This window comes from Mustelus asterias, chromosome 3 (assembly GCF_964213995.1).
Source record: "Mustelus asterias chromosome 3, sMusAst1.hap1.1, whole genome shotgun sequence".
NCBI lineage: Eukaryota > Metazoa > Chordata > Chondrichthyes > Carcharhiniformes > Triakidae > Mustelus > Mustelus asterias.
This window is the reverse complement of record NC_135803.1, coordinates 105,959,131-105,979,843: the sequence shown is the minus strand read 5'-3', so window position 1 is coordinate 105,979,843 and position 20,713 is coordinate 105,959,131. Positions and strand designations below refer to the sequence as shown.

General features: G+C 40.7%; 1 protein-coding gene across 1 annotated transcript in view; it reads left to right on the top strand.

The window, feature by feature from the left end:
• LOC144491857 (protein bassoon-like) overlaps positions 1–20,713 on the top strand; it is a 517,892-nt gene that overhangs the window by 230,472 nt on the left and 266,707 nt on the right. The window lies entirely within an intron of this gene.

Sequence of the window (20,713 nt, the reverse complement as noted above, 5' to 3'; positions counted from 1 at the left end):
ACAAGAGCGGGTGAGAGGCTGGGAACTATGGGGCAAGTAACTCACCTCCTGACTTCCCCAAACCTGTCCACTATCTACAAGGCATCAGTCTGGAATGTGATGGAATCGTGTGGACTTCCCTGAATGAGCTCCAACAATGCTGAAGCTCAGCACGATCCTGGAAAAAGCAGCCCACTTGATCGGCACACCATCCACCGCCACCTTGAATACTTGTTCCCTCCACCACCAATGCACAGTGGCAGCAGAGTGTAAGATATAAAAGATGTTCTGTAACAATTCTATGTCTCTTTGACAGCAGTGATTTTTACCATCTACAAGAGCAAGGGCAACAGATGCATGGGGACATCACCACCTGCGAGTTCTGCTTCAAGCCACTCTCTATCCTGACTTAGAGCTATATTGCAGTTCCTTCACTGTCGTTGGGTCAAAATCATGGAACTCCCTTCCTAAAGCCCTGTGAGTGTACCAACACCGGATGGACTGCAGCAGCTCAAGAAGGAAGCTCACCACCATCTTCTACAGGCCAATTATCAATGGGCAACAAATGCCGACTTGTCATTATGCTCTCATCCCATGAAACCATAAATAAATATAGGAACCAAAAGGGTGTGTTAATATTTGCAAAGGAATCCCCTTCTGAAAAATATGGAAACCACCACAACACATTCTTGTTGCAGTGAATTCACGGTTATTACTAAAACATTACACTGGAAAATTGTTCTTATGCTGCCTGCACATCAGACTCTAGATGGTCTCTTCAGGAAAGCAGGCGACACGGTGGCACAGCGGTTAGCTCTTCTACCTCATAGCGCCAGGGACTCGGGTTCGATTCCTAGCTTGGGTCACTGTGCGGAGTCTGCACGTTCTCCCTGTGTCTGCATGGGTTTCCACCGCGTGTCCTGGTTTTCTCCCACAATCTGAAAGATGTGCTGGTTAGGTGTACTGGCCATGCTAAATTCTCCCTCAGTGTAACAAACGCCGGAGTGTGGCAACTAGGGGATTTTCACTAACAGTAATTTAATTGCAGTGTTATTGTAAGCCTACTTATGACACAAATAAACGTCAAACAGTGTTGATTGACAGCCATTGAGGTCAGCCTGCTTCCATCGCATCAAAGATTTTTTCCTTTTCTCCAACAGAGGTCTTTCTGTGTTTGTGCAAAAGATGTTTTAAAGGCCTGAACAAACCAGGGAAGAGAACCAAGCTAGTAATTTACATTTTAATTATTTGTCATACTAAAACTTGCAAGAAAATTGGTTGTCCTTCCTGTATAATGTATTTCATGTAAAATAAACCAGTTGCTGGATCTGAACTCAGTAAGGGTAAGCTTGGTCTGCCTGCCATTAATAGAAAGGAGCTCAGGGGATGACATGACATGTTTCAGTAGCTGGCATATGGAATAAAGCTTCCCTATTTACCATCCCTGGATCATGTTGTTTAGCTAAGTATTCGGTCATTAAAAAAATCACTTTCAGATCATAGAAGAAATTAGATATCCTCATTGGAGGGATGAGTGACACTGAACCCAAACAATGTCAAGTTCAAAATTCTGGAACTTTAACACCGGTAGATATCCTTTGCCAGCCCCCAGCACAATCATCAGCTCCTCTAGGTTGTATAATTCAAGCAAATGATTGGTCTAGTTAATGACTAAAATCTGTAGCAAACAGGCCCAGTTATGTGGAAAATTCTTGTTTCCACTCAGAGTTCATTAAGAGTTAATGAAAGAACGATTGAAAAATGTAGATGGTCCCACCTAGGATAAAGAAAACTAGCTGTAATACCAAACCTTCGCACCAACCCTTCGCAATCTGAAGATATATGTTTCCTGCATGATTATATGTGCCTCAAGTAAAGCAATGAAACAAGAGACACATGGGCTGCCAGTGCTGGATGAAGCATCATGCATGCTCCTATTTTGTTTCATTTTATTCATTCACATAAATGTGAATTGTAGGTTTTTTTCTTCCACATGTCGCTAGCTTGGCCAACATTTATTACCCATTCCTAATTGCCCTTAAGATGGTGGTGGTAAGCAGCCTGTTTGAACAGCTGCAGTCCATGAGGTGTAATACATCCACAGTGCTGTTAGGAAGGGAGTTCCAGGATCTTCTCCTAAAACCAGTAAAAGTGAAAGCGAAACATCAGCTGCAAATACTAGGAACTGGAAACCCACAGATGATGCTGTGAATGTAAAACATATCCCTGAATGTCCGGAAAGAGAAAAAGATAATTTTACACTTCAGGAATAGGTTGTTCAACAGGTTATACATTCAATAATGAGTTAACAGGAGTATGCCCATTGCGAGTGAGATCAGGTGCCCCACAACCATTTACCTTAATGTCTTGTATGTTATCTCTGAAACTGTACTGATGCCATGATGATAATAGCTCAATGATGACAAAAAATAGTTGCACTGTGTGTCTAAGGTAAAGTTTACCACAAGGAAATTCAAAAGTAGATCTTTTGTTTAGAAAACTACATTTATATAAGTTTCAGTTCCAACAATGTATCTTTTAAATAAAAACTTGCACCTCCAATAGCTCAAAGGATGAATGCATTGCATTTGGTAGCACTCAGCCACATGAACTGGAAAAATTTCTTGCCCGTTCTGTTTTGTACTAAGCTGATACTAACCAGTATATCTGCTCCTGTTTACTATTTAACCCATGTCTGAACTGCGTGTTGCCCAGTGCTCAGATTTGGGTCTCAGGGCAATGCCATTAAAGTCAAATAATCTTCTGAAATGAAGTTGTAATGATTTTTAACTTTGGGCACTGGTGTAAAATTAAATTAATTTATTTATTAGTCACAAGTAAGGCTCACATTAACACTGCAATGAAATTCCCCTAGTCGCCACACTTCGGCACCTGTTTGGGTCAATGCACCTAACCAGCACGTCTTTCAGACTATGGGAGGAAACCGGAGCACCCGGAGGAAACATACGCAAATATACAGAGAACGTGCACCTCCAATAGCTCAAAGGATGAATGCATTGCATTTGGTAGCACTCAGCCACATGAACTGGAAAAATTTCTTGCCCGTTGAGAACGTGCAAACTCCACACAGACAATGACCCAAGCCGGGAATCGAACCTGGGTCCCTGGCGCTGTGAGGCAGCAGTGCTAACCACTGTGCCACCGTACCACAGCATGGGCAAATTAGCTATCCATTATACAACAGTCCTGATTTTTCTTGTACTGAAATCAAAAGGAGAGAATAGGATTGACCACTTAATAGGTGGCCAATTCCATTTAGTCCATCTTACACCATCACCAAAGTTAAAAATGGCCTTATTGTCAAGGTTCACATGCAGAATAACAACTTGGCTGAAATCCTGGTGGCCTGTGTTAATGCATCCAATGTAGCTCAGTTTTAATAAAAATGGCAAGAAGTAACAAAAAGAAATGACAGCTTTCACTCACTAAAAAGGACATATTGGAAAAATAAATGATGAGAAGACGGCTGAATGGCATTATAGGTGCTCAACCGATACGAAGGGGCTCAGTGCACTGCATTAATTCAGAACTGCTATGACTGTAGTGAGGATTTAAATCTATCAGACTTCTAATTGAGCCCCAACTAAATTCAGATGAGGTAACCAGTGAATTGCTCCAGAAAATAATAATGGACAGCTGAATATTTACCTGAATGTTTGTATATTTTATTATACATTAAAATAACATTTTACTGAAGTACTTGCATTTTAGGTATTTAAAATATGTGAAAAATAATACATTTCTCATTGTGACTACAAGGCTGAAATACACAAACACTGTAATACTTAAAAATGCAAAGAAATTGAGAAATTTCTCACTGACTACAAGAGGAGTATGTTTTAAACAGATGGCAAACTCCTGCAATAGCACTCTGATGTAATCATATATACGGATATAGAGTTTGATTCACACTTGAAATACTGTATAATGTGACCTTTTATCATTTGACTCATGTTGTGGGGTTACTGTCTTGTGACTGGCATTGCAATGGCATTTTTAACATATGACTCACACTGCACTAGTCATTTATTTTAATGTATCCCAAAAACAAAGCTAGAGAAGCTGACAACTTCCAGAAGGGAAATGCCTGTATTCAGACTTGGATGGAAGTTCTTAATAAAGGTACAGTATTGCCGAAAAGCAACACATGTTGCTGAACCTTCTTGTCTTGCACTCATCAGGTCAAGTGCAAGAATGCCTAATTTCAAACAATCATAGCAGTTTGACACTTGAGAGAAAAGGGTGTTCATTGGTTGGCAAGTCAACTTGGATTGGCTGAAGCATGGTCATGGAGAAAGCAACAGAAAATTATGGGCTCCGACGTTCCTGGGTAATTCAAAAAAGGTGCACATTTTGAATATATTCTTTTTGTTTGCAGAAAATGATTCCCTGTGTATGAATGTCTGTCAGTTCTAGGTAGCATAAATTAGTTAGATTAATTATCTTAAATTGGCAAATTGGCTTTCTCTATGGCAATGCCTCAACCAATCAGAGTCAACTTGAGCCAGCCTCAGTATCTACTGTCAAACCCCTTCCTAATCTTGTATGTTTCGATGAACTCACCTCTCGTTCTTCTAAACTCCAGAGAATATAAGCGCAATTTACTCAGCCTCTCATCATCGGAAAACCTTCTCATCCCATCGATCAATCTGGTAAATCTTCACTCTACTGCCTCAGTGCATGTATATCTTTCCTTAAAATACGAAGACCAAAATTGCATACAATATTCCAGGTGGTCTCCAAGGCTCCATGCAATTGTAGCGAGACTTCTTTATTCTTGTACTATTCCCTTGCATTAAAGACTAACATGCCATTTGCTTTCCTAATTGTTTGTTGTACCTGCATGCTAGCTTTTTACGTTCCTTGTAAGAGTATGTCCAAGTTTATCTGAACATCAAATGTACAAGTTTTACACACTTAAAAAAACTGCTTTTCTATTCTTATGAATAACCTCACACTTCCTTTCACTATATTCCATCTTCCACCTTGGTGTCCAACACTTAACCTGTATACCTTTTTGAAGCTTCTTTATATCCTACTTACAGTTTGCATTCCCACTTAGCTTTGTACTGTCAGCTAACTTTGGTACTCTGTCTCTTCACCTAAATCACTATTATAAATTGTAAGTAGCTGATACTCCAGGACTGATCTTTGTGGCTCTCCACTAGTCTCAGTCTGTCAACTTGAAAATACCCCATTTATCCTTACTCTCTGTTGTCCATTAACCAATCCTCTATCCATGCTAATCCATGCTCCAACTTCCAGAGTCATTCTCTTGTCTATTGACCTTGTGTGGAACCTAACGAATACTCTCTGGAAATCCATCAAATATTTGTACATTTGATGTTCAGAGAAACTTGGGCATATTCTTACAAGGAACGTAAAAAGCTAGCATGCAGGTACAACAAACAATTAGGAAAGCAAATGGCATGTTAGTCTTTAACTATCTCTGCTAGTTTCCCTTTGTCTACCCTGCTAGTTACATGCCCAATGACTTGTTCCAATCATGCTACGCTTTTCTAAGCACATTGTTAAGACCCCCTTAATAATAGATTCCAGCACTTGTCGGCCTGTAGTTTCCTGTTTTCTCAAGTTCCTTCAGTGATTTTTCTCTGCTAATATTGTTAAGAATTGGGGAAAATTAAGATATAAACAAAGTAAAAACAGAGTTGCTTGGAGGCAGATGGTTGGAAAATTTGAGATTGAATTGACCTAATAGTGGAAAAAGTATTTTACATATGTGACAAGAAAAAAACAATGGAGCTGTAGAAGAGGTAACTTAAAAGTAGAGAGATATGGAAATTGTCACATACCTGCCAAAAGCCAACTCCACAGGGGGATGAAATCAAAGGGAAATAAATGGTATAACTTCAGAACACGAAGAAGAACAGAGAGAGTGACAACTAACATTAGAATTGCAGCAAGTCGCAGGTCTAGTCTCCTGAGAGAAGCAGCCATTTTCTGCCTTCGCTGAACCAGAAGACTATTGCTCAGATGTGACCACATGTGTGGCAATTATTTGCTAGATTTAGCTCATAGAGTTACTTAATATTGGATGTTGTTCGGGAAAAGGGGTGTGTCAAAGTTCAGGTAAATGTAGGTAATTTGGGGACCAAGGGATAGTTTCATGTAACATTGTGTGTGCATAGCCATTAGTATCCTTAAGTGTTGTAGAGTATAATAGGCCTTCTTGTCATGTGAATTTTTGTTTTTCGGTTGTTATTAAATATTCTTTATTAATTGTTCACACAATGATTGGACTGTTTCCTCATTGGGTTGTACATGATTCCTCACATAATACCAAAACACAAACACACACACCACTACAAACTGCCAAATTACCCTTCTGGATCTTGGAATACCCTCACATTTAACATCAGTGTGATTTGTAACAATATTAATTACCTTAATGTCCTTACTCTTATTAACCCCTAGGTTGCCCTCTATTTCTGGTATGTAATCTATGACGACAGACGCAAAATATTTTTTCATTGTCTCTCCCAATTCCTCATTCCCCATGATAATTTTCCCTCAGGGAATGATGTTTACTTTAGCTAATTTCTTTCTTTTTATATGCTTGTAAAAGCTCTGACAATCTGCATTTCTATTCCTGGCTAGTCTATTCTCATGCTCTAATTTTTTCTTTTTTATCAACTTTTTGTGGCCCTTTGCTGGTTTATAAAACACTTACAATCCTCAGACTTATTATTATTCTTTGCAACATTATAATCTCTTCTTTTAATCTAATACTATTTTTAACATCTTTGGTAAGCCACAGATTGATCTTTCTCTGAGTTTTTGTTTCTCAATATAATTTTTTTTGTTGATCATTTTGAATTCAAGTGTGTAACTACAGTTAGTGGGCTAATAAACTTCATCCGCCTGAGTTTTCTGACCTTTGCAATTACTCATCTTTACCCATACTGATTTTACTGCCTGATTTTCTGAATAACGTTCCATTCTTGTTAATGTCCTGTGTCATTCTTTCAAAATATTGTGTACCTTGCAATATTTATTTTCCAATGTTAGTCATTTTGTAACTATGTCCTTGTAATGTTGATTCAATCTAAACCATTTATCACTATTTATGCCACTGGTTCATCTAGCTTATTTTGGATGTTTCATGCATTTAGATAAAGTGACTTTAATTTTATTTTTACTACCATTTCCTGCATGTTTGGCTCTTACTCGTTGCACTATCACCATTAAACTCTCTGTCCCTTCCTCTCCTACTCAGCTTGTCTTTACCAAATAAAAAGGGGAAGTGCTAGAAATACCGAGTTGGTCTGGCAGCTTCTGAAGTGAGAAAAAGAGAGTTAATGTTTCGAGTTGATTTTGACCCTTTCAAATTTGACCCTTCACTCTAATGGTGGAAAATACTTACTCAGTAGTTCCAAAGTTTATCTGCAATACTCCAGCCCTGCCAAGGAGCTGTGAACGTTATGTTAAATGTATTAATTATTAGATTATGCTTTTGTGATTCAAAATGTAAAATGGACTCTACTCATTCTAAAGATGATGTTGTTTGGAAGGTCTTTGACGTGTTGGGTTGATGCGTATAGGAAACAGATTAACTGTTTTAAACTTTTCCAATTGTTTGTCGACCTGACTGCTCTCCCAGATGGTGGTAATTCTTTTTGAAGAGAACTTTTCATAAAATTTGCTGCAAAAAAACAGCCAAATACATAGAATTAAGTTTGCACTGCAGAAGACGCATTTCATTTCGAACAGCATATTTATTCACAGTGGGTGGGTTATCACATTCTGTTTCAAAATGTGTGAGATTAGAGCAACCCACGGCAACTTCCTGCCAATGTGTTTTTCTAATTATCAATGTCCACATTGGCCTGCAGTGCCTACTATTCACATAGATGGCGCTGTGATAGAGGTTTCCTGTGTTAAGTATGTTTGTGCCAATATAATGTGCCAGTCAGAACTGCTTACAGGTATGAATTATCTTTGAGCAAAAGAGGGCAAATAAAAGTGGAGAGAAATCGGAACTTCAAAAGTGGTTACAGGAATTAAAGGTGGAAATTATTGGAATTGGTAAAAGTGATCAAATGTCAAGACGGTAAAATTGCCTCGAAAGCTGGACCAGTAAAAGTATCTATAAATCACGACTTGTTAAAGAAACTGAAAACTGGGATCCTTAGTAATTGTAACAAATAAGTGGTATTAAAAACTGGGATAAATTACAAGTACCAAAATACTAAAACTTTGGGAGTAGTAAACTCAGCTTGAAAAATCTGGACCATGGAAATTCAGAAAAATTGATACCTCAAATGGATAAAAGTCTCACGTAATGAAAGCTTTAAAATGCTCATGGCTGACCTATCATTTTCCTGGCTTTTGTCACCCAGTTCCTCCAATTGCACCTTATTGCTCCCCCTACTTCCTTTACTGCCAAAGTAGTTTCCTCACTTTGCCTCCACTGAGGGAGTTACTTCCTTTCTTGCCCCTTTCACAATCCGTTGCCTTGTCTTTTCTCTCCTGCTCCCTTTGTTTTACTTTCCTGCCCTATTCAACTTCTTTCTATCCAACTGTTCATCCTGCTCTTTGTCCTCCACAGTCCCACCTCTTTTTCTTGTCCCTCTTCCTTACCACTGCCCCTCCTCACTCTTTCTTCTCACTATCTCTCTTGACCCCTTCATCCTCTTTGGTCCAATTTATCCTCTGGCTCTATAACTGCTCAGCCGGAAGAAAGCACTCAGTCTTGTCCACTTGTATCCAGCGCTCTCGGAAACTAACTACTCTTTCTTAGTGCCTTTTTTCTGGTTTATATTAGCAGAAACACCAACCTAATTGCATTTTACTGGGCATTTTACCAAGTAAGAACAGCCATTAAACATGTGACAGTTAAATATCAATATGGTCAATTAGCACATAATTGAACTATGGAAGTAACATCAGTCACAGAGCTAAGTCTGGGGACTCGGCTGCTTATACGCTGTGGCTTGGGGCCAGTGCAATTTTTTACCTTATTTCCAAATGTTGACATCTCCCAATGGAGAAGTTGAATGAAAATTAAACATATAATTTTAAGTCTGAGCAGATATTGTAACCCAATACCTTGCACACTGAAAGAGAGTTGCAAAACCCATTGCAAATTGATGCAAAATACAGCATTAATATTCTTCCTTTAAACTAAAATTTTGCAAACTTTCTTCTATTTAATAAAGAGCGTGGGACACATTAAATTTGTTCATAGCAAAGAAAGTAAACTGTCACGCTTCTATCATAAAGCATCACAGAAATTGCATTTATTAAGTTGTTATATTATAAGTAGATGTTCAAACGCAAGGGTTCAGCTATAGCACGTTAAATAAAACATTGAGATACAACCTGGCATAGAAAGTTCATTCTCAAAAGCCCTTGTGATATAATTTGAGCATGTCCAATCTTGCTCCAAGGCCATTCTATAGGATTTACCTCTCAACTTTTAGTCACTCATTCTTTCTGTCTCAGGCTCTGCTTACACCTACATGTGTCACAAGAAGGCAGAAACAGGCAACTCAATTTCTTATACCATGGTCCGATAAAGATGAGATAAGAACAGAGTCAGGGTTTCCCATGACTTTTGGACACATCGAGGATGGATTATTTTAACCAGATTTAAGCAATCTTAAGCTGAACGTGAACAACATTCTGTAGAAAACCTACAAACTGCTTTCATAAAATATCTCACATTTTCATCCCATTCTTTAGCTGGTGGGTCAGTAGTTCAATGCATCCATTGACATGTTCAGTTTTTATATCTTAAGGACATTATTCAAAGCATCATGAGCACAATATCTGCACTGCTGTGAATGTTGACTGAGCTAGGGACCAAACTTTCTATGACAGTAAGCTGCTATTACATAGTAATAAGTCTTCCCTTGTATTCTTGTTGTTCTGATTACCATCTGTCTCCCAGGTTTGCTGGGGCCACCAATTATCATTGGTACAAATGAGGATGGTCAGAATGAGAGGCTTTTTCAGATCAATGGCAATGGCATGGATTCTTGCAGGCAAAGGGAGGCATAAACTGTACACATGTTGCAATCAAGGTATTCTCAGATCAACCAGGCATATTGGTCATTCAAAGGGGATGCCACTCCATTAGTGTTCAGTTGGCATGTAACCACTGGAACATCATGCCTGTCTGAACAAGATATCCAAGAAGCTGGGGAGAGTTCAAAGTTGGGGACAGGCATGAGAGTCCATAGGGTGGGCACCATTCAGAGGAAGTCTACCCAGCAACAGGCATGTCATAGATGTGCAAGAATGGGCCATTCACCATAAGAACATAAGAAATAGGAGCAGGAGTAGGCCATCTAGCCCCTCGAGCCTGCCCCGCCATTCAATAAGATCATGGCTGATCTGAAGTGAATCAGTTCCACTTACCCACCTGCTCCCCATAACCCTTAATTCCCCTACTGATCAGAAATCCATCTATCCGTGACTTAAACATATTCAACGAGGTAGCCTCCAACACTTCAGTGGGCAGAGAATTCCAGAGATTCACCTCCCTCTGAGAGAAGTTCCTCCTCAACTCTGTCCTAAACTGACCCCCCTTTGTTTTGAGGCTGTGCCCTCTAGTTCTGGTTTCCTTTCTAAGTGGAAAGAATCTCTCCACTTCTACCCTATCCAGCCCCTTCATTATCTTATATGCCTCTATAAGATCACCCCTCAGCCTTCTAAACTCCAACGAGTACAAACCTAATCTGCTCAATCTCTCCTCATAATCTACACCCCTCATCTCCGGTATCAACCTGGTGAACCTTCTCTACACTCCCTCCAAGGCCAATATATCCTTTCGCTAGTAAGGGGACCAAAACTGCACACAAACTGTATTCCAGCTGCGGCCTCACCAATGCCTTGTACAGATGCAGCAAGACTTCTCTGCTTTTATATTCTATCCCCCTCGCGATAAATGCCAACATCCCATTTGTCTTCTTGACCACCTGTTGTACTTGCAGACTGAGTTTTTGCGACTCATGCACAAGGACCCCCAGGTCCCTTTGCACAGTAGCATGTTGTAATTTTTGTCCATTTAAATAATAATCCAATTTGCTATTATTTCTTCCAAAGTGAATAACCTCGCATTTGCCAACGTTATACTCCATCTGCCAGATCCTCGCCCACTCACTCAGCCTATTCAAATCTCTCTGCAGACCTTCCACTTCCTCCACGCAATTCACTTTCCCATTTATCTTTGTGTTGTCAGCAAACTTTGTTACCCTACACTCAGTCCCCTCCTCCAGATCATCTATGTAAATAGTAAACAGTTGAGGCCCCAGTACCAATCCCTGCGGCACGCCACTAGTCACCATCTGCCAACCAGAAAAGCACCCATTTATTCCAACTCTCTGCTTCCTGTCGGATAGCCAATCCCCAATCCACGCTAACACCCTACCCCCAACTCCGTGTGCCCCAATCTTCTGCAGCAACCTTTTGTGAGGCAGCTTATCGAATGCCTTTTGGAAATCCAAAAACACCACATCTACTGGTTCCCCTCTGTCAACCGCACTAGTCACATCTTCATAAAATTCCAGTAAGTTCATCAAACACAACTTTCCTCTCATGAATCCATGCTGCGTCTGCTTGATCGAACCATTCTTATCCAGATGGCCCGCTATTTCTTCTTTAATGATGGATTCCAGCATTTTCCCAACTACAGACGTTAAGCTAACCGGCCTGTAGTTACCCGCCTTTTGTCTACTTCCTTTTTTAAACAGCGGCGTAACAGTAGCCATTTTCCAATCAGCCGGCACTACCCCAGAGTCCAGTGAATTTTGATAAATAACCACTACGCATCCGCTATTCCCTCTGACATTTCTTTCAGTACCCTGGGATGCATTCCATCCAGGCCCGGGGACTTGTCCACCTTCAGTCCCGTTAGTCTACCAAGCACTGCCTCCCTGGTAACATTAATTGTATTGAGTACGTCTCCTCCTACCAACACTCGATCGTTAATATTCAGTAAACTATTTGTGTCTTCCACCGTGAAGACCGACACAAAAAACCTATTTAAAGTCTCAGCCATTTCCTCATTTTCCACTATTAAATCCCCCCACTCGTCCTCCAAGGGTCCAACATTCATTCTTGCCACTCTATTCCTTTTTATATATTTGTAAAAACTTTTACTATTATTTTTTATGTTTAGAGCTAGTTTAGTTTCATAATCTATCTTTCCTTTCTTTATTGCTTTCTTAGTCATTCTTTGTTGTTTTTTAAAGCTTTCCCAATCTTCTAAGTCTCCACTATTTTTGGCCACTACGTACGCATCGGTCTTTAATTTAATACTCTCCTTTATTTCCTTCGTTATCCACGGCTGGTTATCCCTTTTCTTACAGTCCTTCTTTATCACCGGAATATATTTTTGCTGAGTACTGAAAAAGATCTCCTTAAAAATCCTCCATTGTTCCTCAGCTGTCCTACCTACCAGTCTGCTCTCCCAGTCCACCTTAGCCAATTCAGCCCTCGTCCTATCGTACTTCCCTCTGTTCAAACAGAGGACAGTGGTATGGGACCCTACTTTCTCCTCTTCCATTTGTAACAGAAATTCAACCATATTGTGATCACTTGACCCAAGAGGGTCCTTCACAAGAACATCCTCGTTACACATTACCAGATCTAAGATAACCCGTTCCCTCGTCGGTTCTGTAACATACTGTTCAAGGTAACTATCCCGACAGCATTCTAAGAACTCTTCCTCCATCCCACCCCTTCCAACTTGAGTCAGCCAATCAATATGCAGGTTAAAGTCCCCCATGATTATTCCCGTTCCGTTATTGCATGCATCTATTATTTGCTTGTTTATAGCCCTCCCCACCTCAACATTATTATTTGGAAGCCTATAGACCACGCCTACTAGTGTCTTTCTCCCCCTACTATTTCCTATCTCTACCCATAACGATTCCACGTTTTGTTCCTTAGAGCCTATGTCATCCCTCACTATTACCCTGATAATTTCTTTTATTAATAGAGCTACCCCACCACCTTTTCCTTCCTGTCTATTCTTCCTAAATGCCTGAAACCCCTGGATATTCATCTCCCAGTCCTAGTTTCTGTGCAGCCACGTTTCTGTAATGGCCACTAGATCATACCCATTAGTGCTGATTTGCACCATCAACTCATTAACTTTGTTCCGAATGCTTCTTGCATTCAGGCAAAGTGTCTTTATTCCAGCTTTTATCTGGACCCGATTTGATGAAACGCTATCAACCTCTCCCTCGCCCTCTACTCCTTTAACTACTTGAATGCCCTCATTCACTTGCACTCGCTCCCTCTCCTCTACCATTGATTTCGTAATTCCTCTTACCTCTGCACCCTCCCCCCCATAAATTTGTTTAAAGCCCTATCTACAGCCCTAGTGATACGATTCACTAGGACTCTGGTCCCAGCACGGTTCAAACGGAGACCATCCCATCTATACAGGTCCCATCTGCCCAAATACTGGTGCCAATGTCCCGTGAATTCGAACCCATTCCTCCCACACCAATCCTTGAGCCACGCATTCGTCTCCTTAATCCTATTAACCCTGCGCCAATTTGCGCGTGGCTCAGGTAGTAATCCAGAGATTACCACCTTGTTGGTTCTGCTTTTTAATTTGTTCCCCAGCTCTTCGTACTCCCTCTGTAGATCCTTAGTTCCTGTTTTGTCTATGTCATTGGCACCTACATGGACCACGACAACTGGATTTTCACCCTCCCACTCCAGATTCCTCTGCAGCCCAGATGATACATCCTGGACCCGAGCACCCGGCAGGCAACACAACCTACGGTATTGCTTCTCCTGGTCACAGAGAACAGTGTCTATGCCCTTAACTACACTATCCCCAATTACTACTACATTTCTCTTTGATTTCTCCGTTGCAGCAGCACCCTGTACCCTGGTACTGCTGACAGTTTGCTCGTCCTTCTCGCAGTCATTTTTCCCATCTACACTGGTGGCAAGAACCTCAAATCTGTTACAAAGATTTAAGGGCTGAGGTTCTTGGGACTTTACCTCCCGCAAACTACTTCCCTTCTTCCCCCCTCTGCCTGCCGCCTTCCCCCCACTGCCCGCCTCACCCACAGCCACTCCCTGTTGTCCCTGACCCCCAGCTAAGTTAGTCAGTCTAAGGGGCGTGACTTTCTCTTTATACACATTATCCAGATAGCTCTCCCCTTCCCTGATAAGCCTCAGTGTCTGTAGCTCAGAGTCCATCATGAAAACACAGTCCAGGAGTTTGAAGAAGAGCTACGGTTGAACGTGTTGTCTGTTCGAGGTGAATTGCACAAATTGCTTACATCCTTACACTGAGTGGACAACCTGTCAAAATGAAAGTTGGTAAGAAGTTTAACAACACCAGGTTAAAGTCCAACAGGTTTATTTGGTAGCAAAAGCCACACAAGCTTTCGAGGCTCTGAGCCCCTTCTTCAGGTGAGTGGGAATTCTGTTCACAAACAGAACTTATAAGACACAGACTCAATTTACATGAATAATGGTTGGAATGCGAATACTTACAACTAATCCAGTCTTTAAGAAACAAAACAATGGGAGTGGAGAGAGCATCAAGACAGGCTAAAAAGATGTGTATTGTCTCCAGACAAGACAGCCAGTGAAACTCTGCAGGTCCACGCAACTGTGTGAGTTACAAATAGTGTGACATAAATTCTGATTCTAGGATCGCATGATAAAGACTCAGGAGGAAAAAAGCAGAAATATTTATGTGAAATAGTGTGACATAAACCCAATATCCCGGTTGAGGCCGTCCTTGTGTGTGCGGAACCTGGCTATCAGTTTCTGCTCCGCGACTCTGCGCTGTCGTGTGTCGCGAAGGCCGCCTTGGAGAACGCTTACCCGAATATCAGAGGCCGAATGCCCGTGACCGCTGAAGTGCTCCCCAACAGGAAGAGAACAGTCTTGCCTGGTGATTGTCGAGCGGTGTTCATTCATCCGTTGTCGCAGCGTCTGCATAGTTTCCCCAATGTACCATGCCTCGGGACATCCTTTCTTGCAGCGTATCAGGTAGACAACGTTGGCCGAGTTGCAAGAGTATGTACCGTGTACCTGGTACACGGTACATACTCTTGCAACTCGGCCAACGTTGTCTACCTGATACGCTGCAAGAAAGGATGTCCCGAGGCATGGTACATTGGGGAAACTATGCAGACGCTGCGACAACGGATGAATGAACACCGCTCGACAATCACCAGGCAAGACTGTTCTCTTCCTGTTGGGGAGCACTTCAGCGGTCACGGGCATTCGGCCTCTGATATTCGGGTAAGCGTTCTCCAAGGCGGCCTTCGCGACACACGACAGCGCAGAGTCGCGGAGCAGAAACTGATAGCCAGGTTCCGCACACACAAGGACGGCCTCAACCGGGATATTGGGTTTATGTCACACTATTTCACATAAATATTTCTGCTTTTTTCCTCCTGAGTCTTTATCATGCGATCCTAGAATCAGAATTTATGTCACACTATTTGTAACTCACACAGTTGCGTGGACCTGCAGAGTTTCACTGGCTGTCTTGTCTGGAGACAATACACATCTTTTTAGCCTGTCTTGATGCTCTCTCCACTCCCATTGTTTTGTTTCTTAAAGACTGGATTAGTTGTAAGTATTCGCATTCCAACCATTATTCATGTAAATTGAGTCTGTGTCTTATAAGTTCTGTTTGTGAACAGAATTCCCACTCACCTGAAGAAGGGGCTCAGAGCCTCGAAAGCTTGTGTGGCTTTTGCTACCAAATAAACCTGTTGGACTTTAACCTGGTGTTGTTAAACTTCTTACTGTGTTTACCCCAGTCCAACGCCGGCATCTCCACAAAATGAAAGTTGCCACAGGTGCTGCGGTACCTTTAATCTCTTAAGATTACATATCAACAGAAATTAAAACATCTTCCTTTAAAGCCAAAAAATGTGATCTTGAGAACATTTCTGGAAGAAGTTGTGCCATTTGAAAGGTACATCATCGTCAAGGTAGAGTTGAGTGGACAGACAGCAGAGTTGCCTCTCCGTGTTGTCCAAGAAAATTTCCCAGCTCTCCTTGGTCAATCTTGGCTGGAGAAGATCAAGCTCGATTGGTGCGCTGTAAGCAGATTGATCAATACAAAAACAGACCCTTGGTACATCCTGGACAAACATCAGAGTGTATTTAAAGATATGCTTGGCTCAGTGGGAGGAGTTTAAGTGAAACTCAAAATCAACCGAATCGCCAACCTAAAACCTCAAGGCAAGAACGGTGCCATATGCAATTCATCTGAAGATTGAAGCTGAGTTAGTGTGATTTGTCAGCCCTTGTGTGTTAGAACCTGTTACTACAAGAGTAAAACCAACAGACACAAATTGCCATGAGACAAGTGAGTGCTAAACGGCGCTTGCTCCACCAAGGAGAACGAGTGTTGGCATGTAGTTATACTCTGAGTGAAAAATGGGTACCGACAATTGTCTTGGCGAGAACTGGTCCAATTTCATACACGGCTCAAACCAAGGAAGGAGATGCCATGCTGATCAGTTGCTAGCTCCACAAAGTGGTTTGTCAGAATCACCGTGAGATGAACCTCCATCTCTAGCTCCTGATATTGTGCCTGTTACTACAGATTAATCAGTTGAATCTGAAATAAATGATGATTCTATTGCTGCTGCTAGTTCCCCCATTGTGAGTGATACCCTTCCAAGGGAAGAAATATCTACAGACATTCATGACCATAAGTCTAGGGTTGGAAACAGCCAAATTCCTGAATGATGTATACAACCAGCAAGGAATCTAATTCCTCCAGATCACTTTTCCTATTGTGTTGTATATGGTCATGTTGCATAGCCTAACGTATATAGAATACTTTTGATGCTACGTATAAATACCATAGTAATTTGTTGTTGTGATCTTAGAAGTAAAGGGGGAGGGATGTTATATATTTGGGTAGTTACAATGTAGTGGCATGGTCCCTTTAAGAGAACGATCATGTTGTCACACCATGATGTCATTGCGTATTCTGCAGGTTTTGCCAGCAGTCTGCGGGGGCGGGATGGGGGGGAATCTTCCTGTCAAGCCCGCCACAGGAATTGGGGTCGGGGGTGCGGACTATGCAAAGGTCTGTTGACCTCAAGCGGGAATTTCTGGTTTTGGGGTGAGCGCAGCAAGAAAATCCCATCTTTGATCTTACCCCTGTACAGTGAACATCTCTTGAATAAACCTGTCTGTTGCTTCTGTTCCAACCCTCACGTGGCACCTTTGCGTTACTTGTTATACGATACTGCCCTACTGTGGGCAGTTAGTCCTGGTGGTGGTAAGATTGAATACATCCATCTTCTCCGCTGCATGTAACTGGGCGAATTCCTTGGGGTGCTGAAGAAACTGCTCATGAGTCTGATGAGTAACAATGAGACCTGGTTTCCTCCTATTTCCATGGGGAAAAATCCACTCAAATTTTAAAAAAAACTTACAATTTGCATTTGAACAATAACAACACTTCGAAGATGTTTCATTTGCTGTGAAGTACTATCAGACATCGACAGTTCATGAAAGCACTATATAAATTCAAGCATTTTTTTCTATGGTGCATTAATAGCAACCATCTACGGAAGGGATTAGTGGCTTTGCTGTAAAAGTAATGTGGAGTTGGATAGCGTCAGACTTGTGTGGCTTGCATCATGCAACTTTCATGTCGATCTAAAAGAGCTTGTCAGTTGAAAAAGAACCAATTTCCATTCACATCTTTAAAAATAGTCTTTGTACCATTAGGACGTGCACAGAGATACTAACACAATAAATCCTGGAATAATTTTAATCACATTCTTCTCGGAGATCCAGCATTTTGGTTCAATCATTAAAATGAGGCAGCTCTGGCTTGCCTTTTATCTATAAACATTTTCGATTTAACCCCAATTGTTGTTAAAGCACTTAACATTTTTGACACCACCTATGTAAATATTAACGACTCTTGGATAGATGCCTCTAGGTTGTTGTCTTAGAGATAGCAGTTGATCTACTTTTAACTGACCACAGTAAATCAGAAGATCAAAGGATTCTGTCAATTTGCTAACGGCTGTCATATTCCAGTACTGATGTGGAGATTCCAGTACAACAGGGATGATTAAACAACGCTCTTTGATCGCTCAAACCACCTCCACACATGCCCACCTCACTCACGATTCAGTTTTAAAAATATAATTCATGCCCAGAACTAGAGAATTTCTTGTAATTCACAATAACTAGAATTTCATTGTGGCCTCAACAAAAGCCTGTTCTTGCAATTCACTGGGTTAGTTAACTGCACAACTCCAATTTAATCCAGCAATACCTTAAAGTGTACAGAACAGAAAAAATTATCAAAGTAATGTATCCTTGTACAAATCCAGTAGATGACATCACCTTTTTGATTATTCTTAATGTGCCCATTCAAATAACTAAAAAATACTGAATTTAACTGTAGATAAAGTTAGTCTTTGCAGCTGAAAAATCTTTGTAGATTTTATCATAAAAGCAAAGTAGAGAGTGGAGACAGTAACTTCATTGCAGTGTTAATGTAAGCCTACTTGTGACCCAAATTAATAAATAAATATTCACATGGGCTTTTTAAAGAGAGTTGAAAAATGTACTCTTTTCAACATAGAGTACATTGAAAACAAAAAGCTTCTATAGAACAGCAGAATTGGATCTTCTCTTTCATTGCAAAGTAAACAAATTCATTTTTAAAAAATTAAACCAATTTTCAATTTCTATGCTTGTTATTTAACCCTATTCTGTACTGTCTCGAGCACAGTCTGGATCCACCGGGCCTGTTACCTCCCGTACAGTTCGTAACAAACTTTTCTTTTAGTATATGGGAGAGCTGCTATGTCAAGGGAAAATAACATTTACAATGTCAAGGCCCCTTTTGTCCCCTTAATGACATTTGGCTTGATGGCCACAGTCATTTCATTTGACTTAACATTGCTTTCTTTAATTTATACTTAACTTCTTCTGACACTACCTTTGAGTTTTGCATTTTTCTTGCTACTTGTATTTAGATGTATTCCAGTGCTCAGTGCAGCATGTCTGTATCTGTATATTTTCATTGCCATTATTGTTACGCTTCTCCTTCAGTGCTTTCTCCTTCAGTATTTTATTCACAGCCTGAATTGCCTCCAGTTGGTCCCTTAACCTTGCCTCCTTTTTAACTATTGAAGCACAAGTTGTTAATTTCTCATATATATGTTTTGTTGCTTTAAAATCATGAGTCAGTGCATTAAAAAAAAACACACCAGTGAGTCCTTTTGAGGATATAAACTGTCACCATATCAAATGACCCACCTAAATCATGAGCCCCGAGAGCATTTAAACTCTTAGCAAGTTAAACAACCCATTGGTCACATCCCTGGCCAATTACTCAGAACTCAAAATTCTGCATCTTTTTTGCCTGTTAACAGGTAACTTTGTGCAAAATTTAAGAGATCTGAGTAAGCTTTGGTCCCCTGTGCAAAGAGACTGGAGAACGTTTTGGTTCAAAGTGTAAATATTTTACAATATCAGTAATAAAGATGTAAAGGGAATAATTATAGCATAATTTTTAAAAAAACATTGATGTGTAACTGGGCAAATTTGAGCAATGGCAAGATTCTGGGTATCGAAGGGCTTTGTGACGTCACTTGTTTGTTGAGTCGCTATCCGAGAAGTGACTCACATACGCGATTTACCAGACTGGCATTTTAATCATAGATTTTCTCTGCTTTAGGCTATACCTGCCCCTCTGCATTCCATAAAATGAAAGGAACAGATACACAAGTGCCATGCTGTGACTCTATAAAGATGGGATAATAATGGAGAAAGTGTCTCATTATTTGGACACATCGAGGACACACTATTCAAACAAGATTTAAGCAATCTTTAGCTCAATGTTGACACCGATCAGTATAATGTCTATAAACTGCTTTTCTTCTTTTTTTTCCCAAAATCTACCGAGATTGAACTGCATCAGCCATCTATCTGTCCTGATCCATTAGCCTTTCTATGTCTTGTTGCAGTCTGCTCCATTTTCCTCAGTTTGCTGTGCTCCGAATTTGTGACCTATGATATATTTTGATATTCCTTTTGAGCCTGTCCAAGTTATTTTAAAAGCTCCAAGAACAGTACAGTGGGCTCACATCCTTCCATTCTGAAAAATATCTATTTCAACTTTGTTTCTGTTCTGCAGCCAGTGCTCCATCCGTGCAGTTACATTGCCTTTTGACACCATATACCTCATTTATAATAACAAGTCATTTATGTTGCACCATCTCGAATGTCTTCTGGCAATCTAGCATCCAGTACATTTCCTTGATCCATATGCTCCAGTTTCCTTGAAAATTCTGTTAAATTAATCAAGCATGACCTGCCCTTTATAGATCCATTCTGGCTGTCCTTAATTATGCCTTTCTAATTTATTCCTAGATTTTAGACCAGTGCTCCCCAAACTATTTTCCAATGTGGCCCCATTTTAACACTTGGAAATTAATGTGACTCCAGATCCCAAGCAAAACAAAACAGCAATACAGTGCCATGGTAACATTCTGCACATAATTATTTATAGCTGTGTATTGTCGACCAGCATATCATATGATGTACTTTAAAATGCTTTATAATTGTTATTTTATATTCGCATTCAGATTTCAGCCAAGCTTTCCACAATTTCCTATGACAGAAGTATTCAGTGAAGCCTCTCCAGCCCGCCACACACACAGCATACATGCGTACACAAACACACGCCCCTCTCCCCCACATATGT